General features: G+C 49.3%; 1 long non-coding RNA gene across 1 annotated transcript in view; it reads left to right on the top strand.

Moving 5' to 3' along the window:
- Positions 1-279: 279 nt before the first annotated feature.
- The window catches only part of LOC124078738 (uncharacterized), a 28,619-nt gene continuing 15,826 nt past the window's right edge, over positions 280-13,072 (top strand). Inside the window, exons 1-2 of the long non-coding RNA XR_006847032.2 lie at positions 280-1,307; positions 4,204-4,325. This is a non-coding gene — a long non-coding RNA (uncharacterized LOC124078738). The remainder of the gene's footprint in view (positions 1,308-4,203; positions 4,326-13,072) is intronic.

The following is a 13,072-nucleotide window of genomic DNA, read 5'->3' as shown; positions in this document are numbered from 1 at the left end:
TAAGAAATGTTTTAAATGCCAGAGATTTGGCTCAGTGGTTAAGCGCCCCTTGATTCAACCCCTAGTACTAAAAAAAAAAAAAAAAAGAAAAAAAAGAAATCCTATTCACGGTCAGACACCCTTTCTCCCCTTCTCGGAGCTCAGTGGTTCCTGAGGGGGCTCACTGCTGGCTTCCGGGGCAGTGACAGTGTGTTGGATCACCCCCTGTACACCTTCTCTCCTCGTCCTCTCTCTCACCTGCCCTCACCAGACACAGGTGCCCCAGAATCTGCTGAGTGCTCTGGGGCTGCTGCCAGGAGGAAGTTCTGCAGATGCCAGGAGAGCTGGGGAATGTGGGCCCGGCCAGTGAGGTGCCAAGGAACATGTGGGACCTGATGGGGGAGGGTAACCCTCCAGCTGCCTCAGGGAAGAACATTCCAGAAAACTGAACAGGAAATTCAAAGCCAGACAAGTTGCAGAGGAGAAAAGGCCACAGCTAGAGGCCAATGACCACTGGACTTACAGGGTCAGAGGCTGCAAGGAGCGTGGTCATTGGGTGCAAAGGGTGGGTCGCTGTTAGGCCTTCTTGCCAGCGGCATGTGGCAAATGGGTGTGGAAGGGTGCTGTGGCAGATGGCCAGCAGCAGCTGGAAAGGCCAGCCACAGGCAACAGAAAGCAGGGCCCAGAGACTGGCCGCTGGGCTGAGGAGGACAGCAGTGCCAGGGCGTCCCTTACCAGACTCTACGGTTGCAGCTGGGCTGTGACAGGTGGGATAAGCCATGGATTTCCCAGGAGAGACTCCATGGCTCTGATGTGGACCTTATGAGTTGGAGCATGCGGGCGGCCACGTGTGCAGTCAACTTCATGCAGGGCACTAGGCCATGGGCTCCCCAGAGCCGGCAGCCCCAGCCCAAAAGCCAAAGTCTCTCTCTAGGATTCATTTTGTTTTGAAATGCAGCTGGAGTGGAGTTCCAAGGCATTACTCAGGCACAGCTGAGAATGAGCGGGACAGAAGTGGGCCGGAGACGCGTGTCTCCTGACACCACCGCGGCCCCTGCAGGCCTTGGTAGTACTTTTGTCATGGCTCCAGCTTGGCCCTGGCCATACCCATGCTGCCAGTTCTTCCCTGTTCCTGAGGCTGCCTTCCTGTGCTGTGGTTGTGTCCACTGCACTCTATCTGCTGCCCAGTGTGGTGGCTAAAGCAGCAAGACCTGCCCTCTGAAGAAGGCCTGGCCTCTGCACACACAGCCTTGGCCTGTCTCCTCTCCCCGCGCCCTCCAGGCCTTCCTACCTGCCGAAGCTGCTATCATCAGTTCCCTGGAGTTGAGGTATGTGTCTCAGATCCTGAGTTGCCTGCAGTCCTGTCTCCTTGTCAAGTGGGCAGGCTGATTTTTTTTTGGGGGGGGTAGGGGCGGGACAGTCTACAAAGAACCATTAGCGCTTTGGGTGAATGAATGCTACTTCATGTGACCCAATGCCAACGGACTTTAATTCAACTTAATTATTTGTGAGAATCCCTTTTAGAAGAAAATATCACAAGTTCTTTGACATGAAACTGGAACCAGGATATGACTGGTGTCCACTGGGCCCTCTTGCTGTTGACCCTCACTGGCCCCGCACAGTCCTGACTCCTGGCTCCAACAGTGAAGGCAGCCTTAGGTCTCCAGGGCCACTGGCATGCAGCCAGAGGTCTGAACCACACCAGTGCTTCAGAGTCCAGTGTCCAGATGCTGAGAAGGGAAGGTACACGTGAACTGGTCAGTCTGCCATGTGGACGCAAAGGGAAAGCCGTGGGATGACGCCTGACCACAGGGTAGGCTGACGCCTGACCACAGGGTAGGCTGGGAGCAAAAGCAGGTGAAGACCTGGATACTTTTTAACATTTAAACTTTTATTTATTTAAACTGACAAATAGAAATAGTATATATTTAGCATGTGTAACATGTGGCTTGAAAATATGCACGTATTGTGAACTGGCTAAATCCAACTAGTTCAGGTACCTGCCTTGTTTCATGGTGAGAGCTCTTGAAATCGGCTCTCTTGGCAATTTTCAAGAATGCAATACATTGTATTCAGGTGTTGTGGTATAGGTTTTTGAACTTATTCCTCCTAATTGAAACTTTGTATCTTTTGGCTGATGTGTCCCCCTACCCCGCCCCAGTCCCTGGTTACTACCTTACCACTCCACTTCTCTGGGATCGAGATTGTTGCAGTCCACACATAAGCCAGGGCACATGGCACTTGTCATTCTGTGTCTGCTCGTTTCATACCCTGCTATGGCCCTGAAACTCTCTTAGAGTTTGCTTTCCTCATGAGGCACAGAGGGTGGGAACAACCTGACCCTGGCGCTTGGGGGTGGGGACCCGTGAGAGGGGGTTAAAATCAGATGAGACCATCAGGGTGGAGCCCCCATGGCCTTGTGAGAAGGGGAAGGGACCAAGGAGACGTACACCCACTCCATGAATCCCATGTGGCACCTGAGCCACCACGGACTCTGTCAGCAAGAAGCCATCATCACTAGAACAGTGAGCCAAAATTAGCCTCTTTTCTTTATAACCTACCTAGTCTGTGGCATTGTGTTACTAGCAGCAAGAGCAAACTAATATGTATAACATAGTGCCCTCAAGGTTCATCCTTGTTATTGCAAATGACAAGATTTCCATTTTTTTTAAGGCTGAATAGTACTCTGTTATGTGAATTACCACATTTTCCACCTAAAAATTCTTTAAGTACAAATACTGAGAACATCCACCCATCTTACATCCCTTCTATAAGCCACAGGATGGGAAGAGGAGGTCATCTCCTCACGGGTGATTGCCAACTGAGTGCTGCATGCAGGGAATCTGAGGAGGACTGCAGGTGGACAGTACTCTGGACACAGCAGCTCTGTCTGGTCACTTGACACATCCAGGGCCCAGCTTCCTGGTTGAGGAATGAGGCAGAAGACCCACACAGACCCACAGTGAGCCAGAAGTGTTCTTGGTTAGTCCATGCTGTGATAGAGTGTCACCAGCCAGGGCATTTTTGAGACTCAGAGCTCTGGAGGCAGGAAGTTCAAGATCCAGGTACTGGCTTCTGGTGAGGACAGGTGCCCTGTTCTCCCACAGGGCCCAGGGTGAGAGACGGCCCGTAGTGGGATCAAGGGCCTGGATGCACTGTCCTACAGCCCACCCATCCTGAGGCACTCCCCAGGCAGAGCCTGTGCAGCTGGCCCCCTTGCAGGCCTATCTGTCCCTGCCATGAAATCTGCCCTGTCAGATTTCACCATGCCCTTGGAAGGGCAGACATTCTGACTCAGGGGGTTAGTGGAGCCTACTCTGCAGATGGCCTAGGAGGTAAAGGAAAGTCGATGTCCACTTCAGTGTACCCGTGATGGCCACACGATGGCCACCATGACAGACCTGCAGGAGCAGGAGGAGACCACAAACTTTCAGCGTGGAGCTGAGCACATGGGCCTCTGACAAGACCGGAGAGCCCGGGGACCAGGCCGCGCAGGAGCTCCCAGGACAGCAACCCTGAGCCAGGGCTTGAGAATCCACATTCACCTGGAGAGGTGAGCTGGCCTGCGTGGCGTGAGGCAGGCACAGGAGCGAGGCCCCTGAGGAGAAGAGGCCGAGGGAGCCTGCCTTCTTGGAGTTCATGGCCAGGCTCACTGGACTTCAGATAGAGACTTCTCAGGGTCTTACGGTCCAGGCCCCACCACCCCTGCAGCAGGTGAGTCACAGGCACAGGCCAGTGACAGTTGTGGGCCTGTGACAGAAGCAACATGGCAGGGACAGAAGTGCTGATTCCTAGCAGGGAGGCCCTGGGGACAGGCTGATTCTCTTCAAATACAAAACGCAAAAAAGGAGCCACAGGGTTGTTGTCGATGAGTGAGCAGCAGGACTGGCTTCCCCCGCCAAAACCTTCAGGGAGGCACTAGACCACAGAGGCCCTTGGGTAAGGCTGGGCGGTGGCCCAGTGGTGGAGCACCAGCTAGTGTGCGAGGCCTGAGTCCAGTCCCCAGCACAGCACATCAGAGCTCATTGAGCATCTTCGTATTCTAGAAAATGAACAGGAGCACAAAGTGAGATTCCAGGGGAAGATGGCCGGTGGTGAACTGCGCTGTGGAGAGGCCCACGTGGAGGACGCCCCTCCTGTGCACTGCCGCACAAGCTGGCCTTCAGGCGAGACCACAGCCCTGGCTGGCACTCTGGCCTGTGAGACCCTGTTCTCCATCCACAGGGAGTAAGCTGAAGGGTGTGCTGAGCACATTTGAGGGACAAGACCAAGATTGGAAAGTACCTGCTACCCTGACGCCCCAAAACCTGGCGTGATATTGGCGAGTCCTGTTTCTCCAGACACAGGTAAGGGCATGGGGTCTGGGGAGACCCAGGCCCTGAGCACAGAGGACACCATGGCTGAGCTGCCAAGACTGGATTCATAGGCTTAGGACAGGGGGTCTGGGTGTGAGCCCCACAGGAGCTCAGGCTGCTTGTTCAGGACAGGTGAGGGAGAATGGAGGATCCTATCTGCTGGTCAACACCACCCATCCCCAGGACACACAGGAGGCTCACAGCATGTGACGAATCCCCTCCTGGTCTCAAGGTGACTCTGAATTTTATTATGCGTATAGAAAGTCAAATGCTTTTGGTGGAATAAAAGGAGCCCCCAGGTGAGTGAGGTGCTGCGAGGGAGAGCTGCTGCTCGGCCACACCCGTGGCTCCGGCTCTTTGGCTAGGCTGGTCTTCACACAGTAGCTGTCTGATCTGTGGCTCAGCACGGCACCAGGAAGTGTCAGGAGTAGCCAAGGCACTGGGCACAGGCCTTCCTGGTCAGCTGCACAGAGCCAGCACCAACCCCACTGTCCGTCACTGTCAGGAACATGGCACAGACACTGACCCGTTGGGTCTGAGCCTGTCACTGCCCTAGGCAGTTTTCACATAGACTGGCTCTTTTAAAACTAGACTCAAAACAGGGAGGTGTTACAGTAGGAAGAACAGAAACAGGAAGCCTCCCTGAAGTCGCCTTTTTCTGGAGACCTCACAGCCAGTCTGTGTCAAGCTCTGGGTTTGGATCTAGAGGTCAGGGCTCGGAGCTCCACCACGTGGCCGGCTTCTTGCAGATTCCCTATCTGCTCTGGACTCCAGGCCATGGCAGCAGGTGCTCTCAGAAGTCTGTTTCCTAGGTGACGTGGGCCTCCGTGGGGCAAATATGAAGAGGAGACCAGGGTTGAGAGATGTTCTGTGTCCCTGGGATTGCCTGGTGGGAAGGGGAGTGTGCAGGCAGGGACAGCCACATGGGCAAAGCTGGTGTGGAAGCAGATGGCCCAGAGCGGGGCTGGAGGGGGGCCTTCCAGGGGACCCCAGCAAGGGAGCGCTCAGCCATCTCACAGGCTGGTGGCACAGAGCCTGGGGGAGGAAGGGTGGAGTCCAGGTCCAGCAGTCCTGGTGAGGAATGACTTTGCGCTTGTGTAGACAGGATGCAAATCCCATGATAAAACACCACAGTGTCAGAGGTTGATCCCCAGCACAGGGGAGTAAGGACTAGGAGGTGCTGCTCGAGGAGGGACAAGGGTGAGCATCTGCAGTGGGGGCAGATCCTGTCCCAAAATAAAAAATAGAAAGGTCTGGGATGTGACTCAGGGTGTAAGCACCCCTGGGTTCCACCCCAGTGCCAGGGGCTGTTGAGAGCACAGGTCTACTTCTGGGCTCTGCCACATGAGCACCGTGTCCTTTCCTCCACCAACACCAGTCCCTTTTCCTTAAGCTGTGTGTGGCAAGTCTCAAAGAGGAACATACCAAGTCCACCCATTTTATTCCTTTTCAAATCTTTTCTCACTGTCCTGGTTCCTTTGCATTTCCATACAAATTTTAGAATAACTTTGTCCATGCTTATAAAATAAAACTTGCTGAAATTTTGATAGGAGTTATGTTAAACCAGCAAATTATCTGGGGAGACTTGAGCCTCCCAATCCATGGACATGATATGTCTCTTCATTTATTTAGATCTTTGATTTTTTTCACCACTGCTTTGAATATTTCATCATACAAGTCTTATACATGGTTCATGTCTAATATTTTAATGATGATAAGTGGTTACATTTTTTATTTCAGTTTCTGAATGTTCATTGCTAGAATATGGGAATACAATTGATTTTCATATGTTTATCTTGTATCCTGCAATCTTGCTGAACTCAATTATCCAGTGTTTTGTTTTTATGTGTGTAGGTTACTGGTAAGTTTCTACACAGATAATCATGCTATCTGCATGATTAGTTTTACTTTTCCCTTCCCAATTGTGTGCCTCCCCCACACCTTCCTTGTCTTATTGCACTAGCTAGATTTTCAACATTGTGTTGAATGAAAGTGGTGATAGAAGACATCCTCGCTTTTTTTTTTTTAATACATGGCATATGTTAAGGGCGTCTGAGTGGCAAACTGCTCCCCCATGCTACACATGTGAGCGGCAAACTGCTTACGCTGTAGACACAGATAGCCCTGAGCATGAGGTCGTGCGTGGCAGTCCCTGGACTTGCTCCACAGCCCGTGCCTCAATTGGTCGCTGCAAGGACAGTTGGCCATAAATTGTATTGGTGGCTTCCTGTAATCAGCTTAGCTACTGCCTGAGTGTGTGTACAGGGTAACTGCACAGTAAAATCAGACCTGCGTCCTGCTTGGCCCCCGGAGGTCTTGATTAGCGACTCCGCAGCCACACTCTCCTCTACCCTGTTCGGTGGACCTCCTCGCTGGACAAGAGAGCCCACGGAGCCAATGAACCTTTACTTTACTTGTTTATGTGTGGTGCTGAGAATCGAACCCAGTGCCTCATACATGCTAGGCAGGCAGTTCACCAAACCCCACCCACTTTCCTTGTTCTTGATTTTTGCAGAGAATCATTCTGCTTTCACCATTAAGTATGATGTAAGTGCTGGGATCTATGTAGAGGTTCTCTATCAGATTGCATTCATGCCTTTTTTTTAGAGTTTTTATCATGAGCAAGTATTGAATTTTGCCAATTTTTTTTGCATTAACTGATGAATTCTTGTGATTTTTCTCTTTTAGTCTATTGATATTGATTAATTTTCAATACTGAACCAGCCTTGATCCTTGGAATAACTCCCCTTAGTCATGGGGTATAATTCTTTTTATAATTTGCTGAATGCTATTTGTCAAAGTCTTTTGTTAGATTTTCGGTTTCTATAATGAGGAATAGTAGTCTATAAGTTTATTTTCTTTATATTATCTTCTTCAGATTGAATATAAATATTGTACTAGGTTCATAAAACAAGTTGGGAAACATTATCTTTTTTCCTATCTTCTGTAAAATATTGTGTAGAATTTGTGTTAATGCTGCCTTAAATGTTTAAAAGAATCTAGGCCTGGAGTTTCCTTTTTGGGAACTCTGACATCAAAGCCTAGTTCTTTAATGGTCACGGGTTACAGGACACCTAGTTAACTTATCTATTTCCCATGCAGGGTAGTTGGTGCTTTCCAAGAAGTTAGTCCATTTCACCAAGGGCATCAAATGTGTATGTACAGAGTGTTTTGTTGCTATTACTGGTACTGGAGAGTGGACCCAGGAGTACTGTACCACTGAGTTACTTCCCTAACCTTTTCATTTTTTTTTTTTTTAATTTTAAGATAGGGTCTCACTAAGGGGCCCAGGCTGGCCTTGAACTTGGGATCCTCCTGCCTCAGCCTCCTGAGTGGGATCACAGGGGTGGCCACCACACTGGCTCACTTATTACCAATTTTTTAATCTCTGTAGAGTCTGTACTTTTATTCCTCCTAAATTGATCATTGCCGCAGTCTGGCTGGGCACAAATCACGAGCCACTCAAGCAGGAACAAACGTTATTTCCGAACTCCCGCGAATGCCACGCATGCGGCCTTCTCCCAGACATACCACCCACCAACCGGAAATCCCTCCTCCGGAAATCCCTCCTCTGGCACTTCCCCAACCAACTCGAACTCCCCAGGAATCCCCGGGGAGAACTCCAAAGTAGCAGGCCGAGGTGGACAGCAGGGGTCTAATACACAATTGAACACACAGCTTAACATAACCATCATCATCTCAATGGCTTGCTGGTGTCACCTCTCAACCACTACATTCTGGCAAAAATGCCATGCAGCCCTCAACAGATCATTTGTGTCTTCTGTATTTCTTTATCAGTTCTTCTAGATGTTCATCAATTTATGGATTGCCATTTCATTGATCTTCTCTAATTGTTTTGTTTTTCAATGTTGTTGATTTCTGTTCTCGGTTCCCCCTTCCTTCTTCATGCTCTGAGTATGTCTTGCTCTTCGTTGTCTACTTTCTTAAGGTGAAATTTTCAGTTACTGATTTGAGTTTTGCCCTTTTTTAGTTTTCATGATTGAAGGTCTTCTTGTAACCTTTGTTATTTTTCAGTTTGCATCGTGGTTGCTGAACACAGTCCATATGGCCCCAATCCTTTTAAATTTGCTCAACTTTCTATGGCCCAGGATATGGCTGTCTTGCTGAGTGTCTCTGTAGATGCTGGAACACCGAGTGTGCTGTGTGTGGTTGATGGTGTTGTGGAGTGTCTTCTGAGTCCTTGCTGGCTCCTCATACCACTGTTGGCTCACTTGTTGACAAGCCATGTTGAAGTAGACACTATATTGTATTTTTGTTTTCATTTGATCAGTTTTTTGCGTCCCTTTTCCCCCCACACTGGAGATTGAACCCAGGGTCCTTTACCATTGAGTTACATCCCCTGCTCTTTTTATTTTGAGACAAGGTCTCACTAAGTTACCCAGGCTGGCCCTGAACTCGCCACCTTCCTTTCTCAGCCTCCTGAGTCACTGGGATTACAGGCCTCCTGTATTTCACAGTTTTGTTGAGTGCGTTTTTAGGATTCTTACCTTCTTGGGTGAACTATCCCTTCATCGTTAGGTAGTGTCCCTCTCCATCTTTAGTGATTTCCTTTGCCTCAAAGAATGGTTTATCTGGATTAGTATAGCCACCCCTGCTTGCTTTCTTTCTTTTTTTTGGTGCTGGGGATTGAACTCGGGGGCACTCCACCACTGAGCCACACCCCAGCCCTATTTTGTATTGTATTTAGAGACAGGGTCTCACTGAGTTGCCTAGTGCCTGGCCATTGCTGAGGCTGGCTTTGAACTCGTGATCCTCCCGTCTCAGCCCCCACTCCCCGCTCAGCCCCCTGAGCCACAGGGATTATAGGTGGGCACCGCCATGCCCGGCTTCGACTCCTTATTCTAAACCTGACTATATATGCATTTTTTTGGTAAGACCAAAGCTGACTTAGATCATGTCATCCATGCTGTCCACCTGTAACTTAGTTTATTTACATCATTTACATCTAATGTAATCATAAGTATTTTTTAGAGCTTAAGTTGATGTACTATTTTTGATTTTCTGCTTGCTTTCTCTGTTTTCTGTTTCCCTGGTCCCTATGGTAACCTAAACATTTTTTAGAATTTAATTTTGATTTATCATTTATTTGTTTATTTTTTAATATTTATTTTTCAGTATTCGGTGGGCACAACATCTTTTTTTTTTTTTAAAGAGAATTTTAATATTTATTTTTTAGTTTTCGGCAGACACAACATCTTTGTTTGTATGTGGTGCTGAGGATCGAACCCGGGCCGCACGCATGCCAGGTGAGCACGCTACCGCTTGAGCCACATCCCCAGCCCCACAACATCTTTATTTTATTTTTATGTGGTGCGCCCCGCGCATGCCAGTGTTACCGCTGTTGACCGGTGAGTCCTTGCTTCCCCAATGTTGAAGAATAACACCAGAGAGCACGCCGAGGCAAGGTCAGAGTAGAAATTAGAAGTTTATTAAAGGACAGCAGAAAAGACTTCTCCCGGAGGAAGAAGGGGACCCAAGATGTGGAATCCGTGGAAGTGCGGTTGTCTCCCCTTTTTATAGTTTTGGTGATGGAATGTAAGGGGGAAGGGTTGGGACACAGGTGGGCCAAAAAGTAATCTGGGCAGGAAGGTCTTCATTATCACTTCTTTGGGATGGGCTATCTCCAAATCTGTTGGGGGCTGTTTCCTGGGTTCCATTAACATTTCTTTGGGGTGGACTTTGGCCTAGGGCCTTTTGGGGACTTCATTAACATTCCATGCATTGTCCTGCGTTTCCCCGGAATCATTATCAGCATGGCCTCCATTTTGATATGATATTAGACCCGATTTACCTAACTACACTGACTACCTAATTTTAAATCTGGCTTCACCAGGTGAGTGTGTTACCGCTTGCGCCACATCCCCAGCCCCGTTATCATTTATTTTTCAAAAGGTTCTTTTGTGGTGCTGGGGATTGAACCCAAGGTCTTGCCCCTGCTAGGTGCTCATCGTACAGCTGTTAAGTGTTACATCGTAGAGTGAAACTCCTCACAGCACACACATCCGTAAGGGCATTTGTGTGCAGCTGGAGAGACACGTAGAAGCAGCACCTCCCAGGCTGCAACCACCAGCTCCTGTTCCTCTGAGATGTTCTTGTAAAGGTCAGGCGAACGTCGGAGGAAAAGACCACCAAGAGACTGTCTCATGCAACAGCAAAGGGTTTATTGGGGGTCCAGCATGCTGGGGCTCCAAGCCTACCTGAAGAGGTAAAGAGCAAAGAGCCCCGAGAACAGCTTGAGCAGAGCTTATGTACATTCTTTGAAAAGGGCAGGGACTTCACATACAGCATGACAAATCACCTCACGCCGCGGGAAAATCAAACAACTGCTCTAAAACATGATCAGCACATTCACTGGCGGGAACAAGTTAGGTAGGGGTGATTGGTCGTACAAAAGGGGTATTCATTTGAACTGATTGGTTTAAGCCAAGAGGGGAGGACGTGCTGAACTACATGGTTTCCCAACATGTTATCAACCACCATAAACTACTGGGAGGGTCATCTGGCATCCCAGGTATTTCCCTGTCACATGCTGATTGGTGGCTGCTAGGGGGCTGCTATGGATCCCCACCTAGCCTGACTGAGTCAGGGACACCTGGCGCAGCAGCTCTCTCCTGTAGATAAACAACTTAGCAGGGTGGGAACGTGCCTAGGAGTGCTCTGTGGGTTTTTCCAAGGACAAAGGCCATGTCCCTTCCTTGGACAGGCTTTGCTCTGAGATAGAGGCTGGTTTTTCATTCTTACACCTTGTTGTCTTAACCCTCAAACACGATTGAGAAAGATGAAGAGGAGAGTGTGCTGTATTCATCCACATTTTTACTATTTCTGTTCTATTTCCTTTGGGATTTTTTTCTCTCCCATCAGGAGTTTCTTAGTCCTTCTCTGAGGGCCCTGCTGGTGAAGAATCTGGAAGGGAATCCTTGGTTTGCTGTCACAGCAAACTTTCTTTCCGCTCTTGAAAGACACTGGACAGGGCTGCAGCTCCAGGTGCTTTCCTTCTGTCACATGAGGACCTGCTGGGCTGCTCTGGGTCATGGTCTTCTGAGGGTCCAGCGTAACTTCCCTCCATCATACCTTTGGCTTTTGGTAGTTGGTGGCTGTGGTTGTTCCAGTCTGCTGAAGCCGCCGTTCAAGACACTATGGACTTCACGGTTCCCTCTGTAAGGATCCCGCGAAACGTCGGAGAAAGAGACCACCAAGTGACCACTCATGCAATTGGCAGAAGGGGATTTATTGAACCAGCATGCTGGGGCTCCATGCCCACTCAAGAAGGGAAAGCAGCCCAGAGCCCCGAGCAGGGGCTGAGCATTGCTTAAGTACACTTTTTGGGGAGGGCGGAGGGCTTTGTATACATCAGAACAAATCATCATGAGGCGCGGGAAAATTTAACAACAACTCCTAAACATGATTAGTTCATTCATTGGCGGGAACAGGTCAGGCTGGAGTGATAGGTCATTCCTAAGGAGGGGGTTACATTTAAACTGATTGGTCCAGGCCCTGCAATGCCTACGTGCGACCACACAGAGCCCTTATTAAACAAAATAGTCAGGGGAAATATTTACTGGGCAGTTCCAAGCATTGTCTTAACAGCTACAGAAATTTCAGGTTTTGCAGGTAGCATAGAAACCTAACAATACCTAATCCTTTACATTTTAACTCAGACCTTGCAGCTTAGAAACTTTCACAACACCCGGTCTTTTACCCTTTAACTTTTACGCTTTAACTTCAATTTCTTTTACCCTTACACCTCAAAGTCTGGAGGTAGGAAGCTGAGACGGAGGTGCTGGTGTGCCCGGTGGGGTGAGGGCCCTTCCTGCCCACTGACCCACACGTGGGTGAAGTCTGCTGCTGGAGCTGCGTTGCTGCTGCCTTGGGGACTCACCTCACCGTCTCACCCAAGCCCAGGCACCCAGAAAGGCTCCACCGAGGCTCCATCCCACGGGGGGCCAGGGATTCAACAAAGGGGCTTTGGGGTCAAAATTTCATTCCTGTCTCGTGTCTTTGGATTTCTTTGGCCTTTCCCATTTGGCTTTGTTTGGTTCTTGAACATTTCAGTTGGAGTGGGCCACCAGCCTCGGGGGTCACCTGCCACTGGTTCCTCAGCGCTCCTTCATTTCCCGGGTTCCTCTTTGCTGAGGTTCACTGGCCCCTGAGGTCCTTTCTGCCACAGGTCTCTCCCTTGTTCCGTGGTGACCGTTGCCTTGTTGGGGTGTTGGGTTGGCTTTCCTGTTCCTTTGTCTTTCCCGACCTCCATTCACTGAGTTCTTAGAATTTTTGCCACCATGTTTTCTCATTTACTCCTCCATACCTTCAGTCTCTTTGCTGAGATGTTCCTGTTTGTGAAGGCTTGTTGCAGCATTTTCCTGACATCTACTTTGAGCTCTACATCTTTTTTTTTGTAGCTGTAGATGGACAGAATGCCTTTATTTTATTTGTTTATTTATATGTGGTGCTGAGGATTGAACCCAGTGCCTCATGCATGCTAGGCAAGCGCTCCACCACTGAGCCCCAGCCCCAGCCCCACATCAGAGCATCTTGGTGTTGGGTCTTTTTACTGTCTGTCTTGTTCTGGTTCTTAGCGTGACATGTGTTGCTCAACTACATCCTGGATAGTTTAAGCATCCTGCTGTGGGTTTCTGGCCCTGGAAACTCTTGTGCCTCAGCTGGTGAGTGTGGAGAAGTGTGCTGCCCAGTCACGCCCAGGATGGAGGGGGCAGCTT

The sequence above is a fragment of the Marmota monax genome, unplaced genomic scaffold, assembly GCF_021218885.2.
Source record: "Marmota monax isolate L192 unplaced genomic scaffold, Marmota_monax_Labrador192_F-V1.1 WCK01_AAM20220418_F8-fsc00009, whole genome shotgun sequence".
In the NCBI taxonomy this organism is placed as follows: Eukaryota; Metazoa; Chordata; class Mammalia; order Rodentia; family Sciuridae; genus Marmota; species Marmota monax.
The sequence above is the reverse complement of the archived record's forward strand: the minus strand, read 5'-3'. Positions and strand labels throughout refer to the sequence as shown.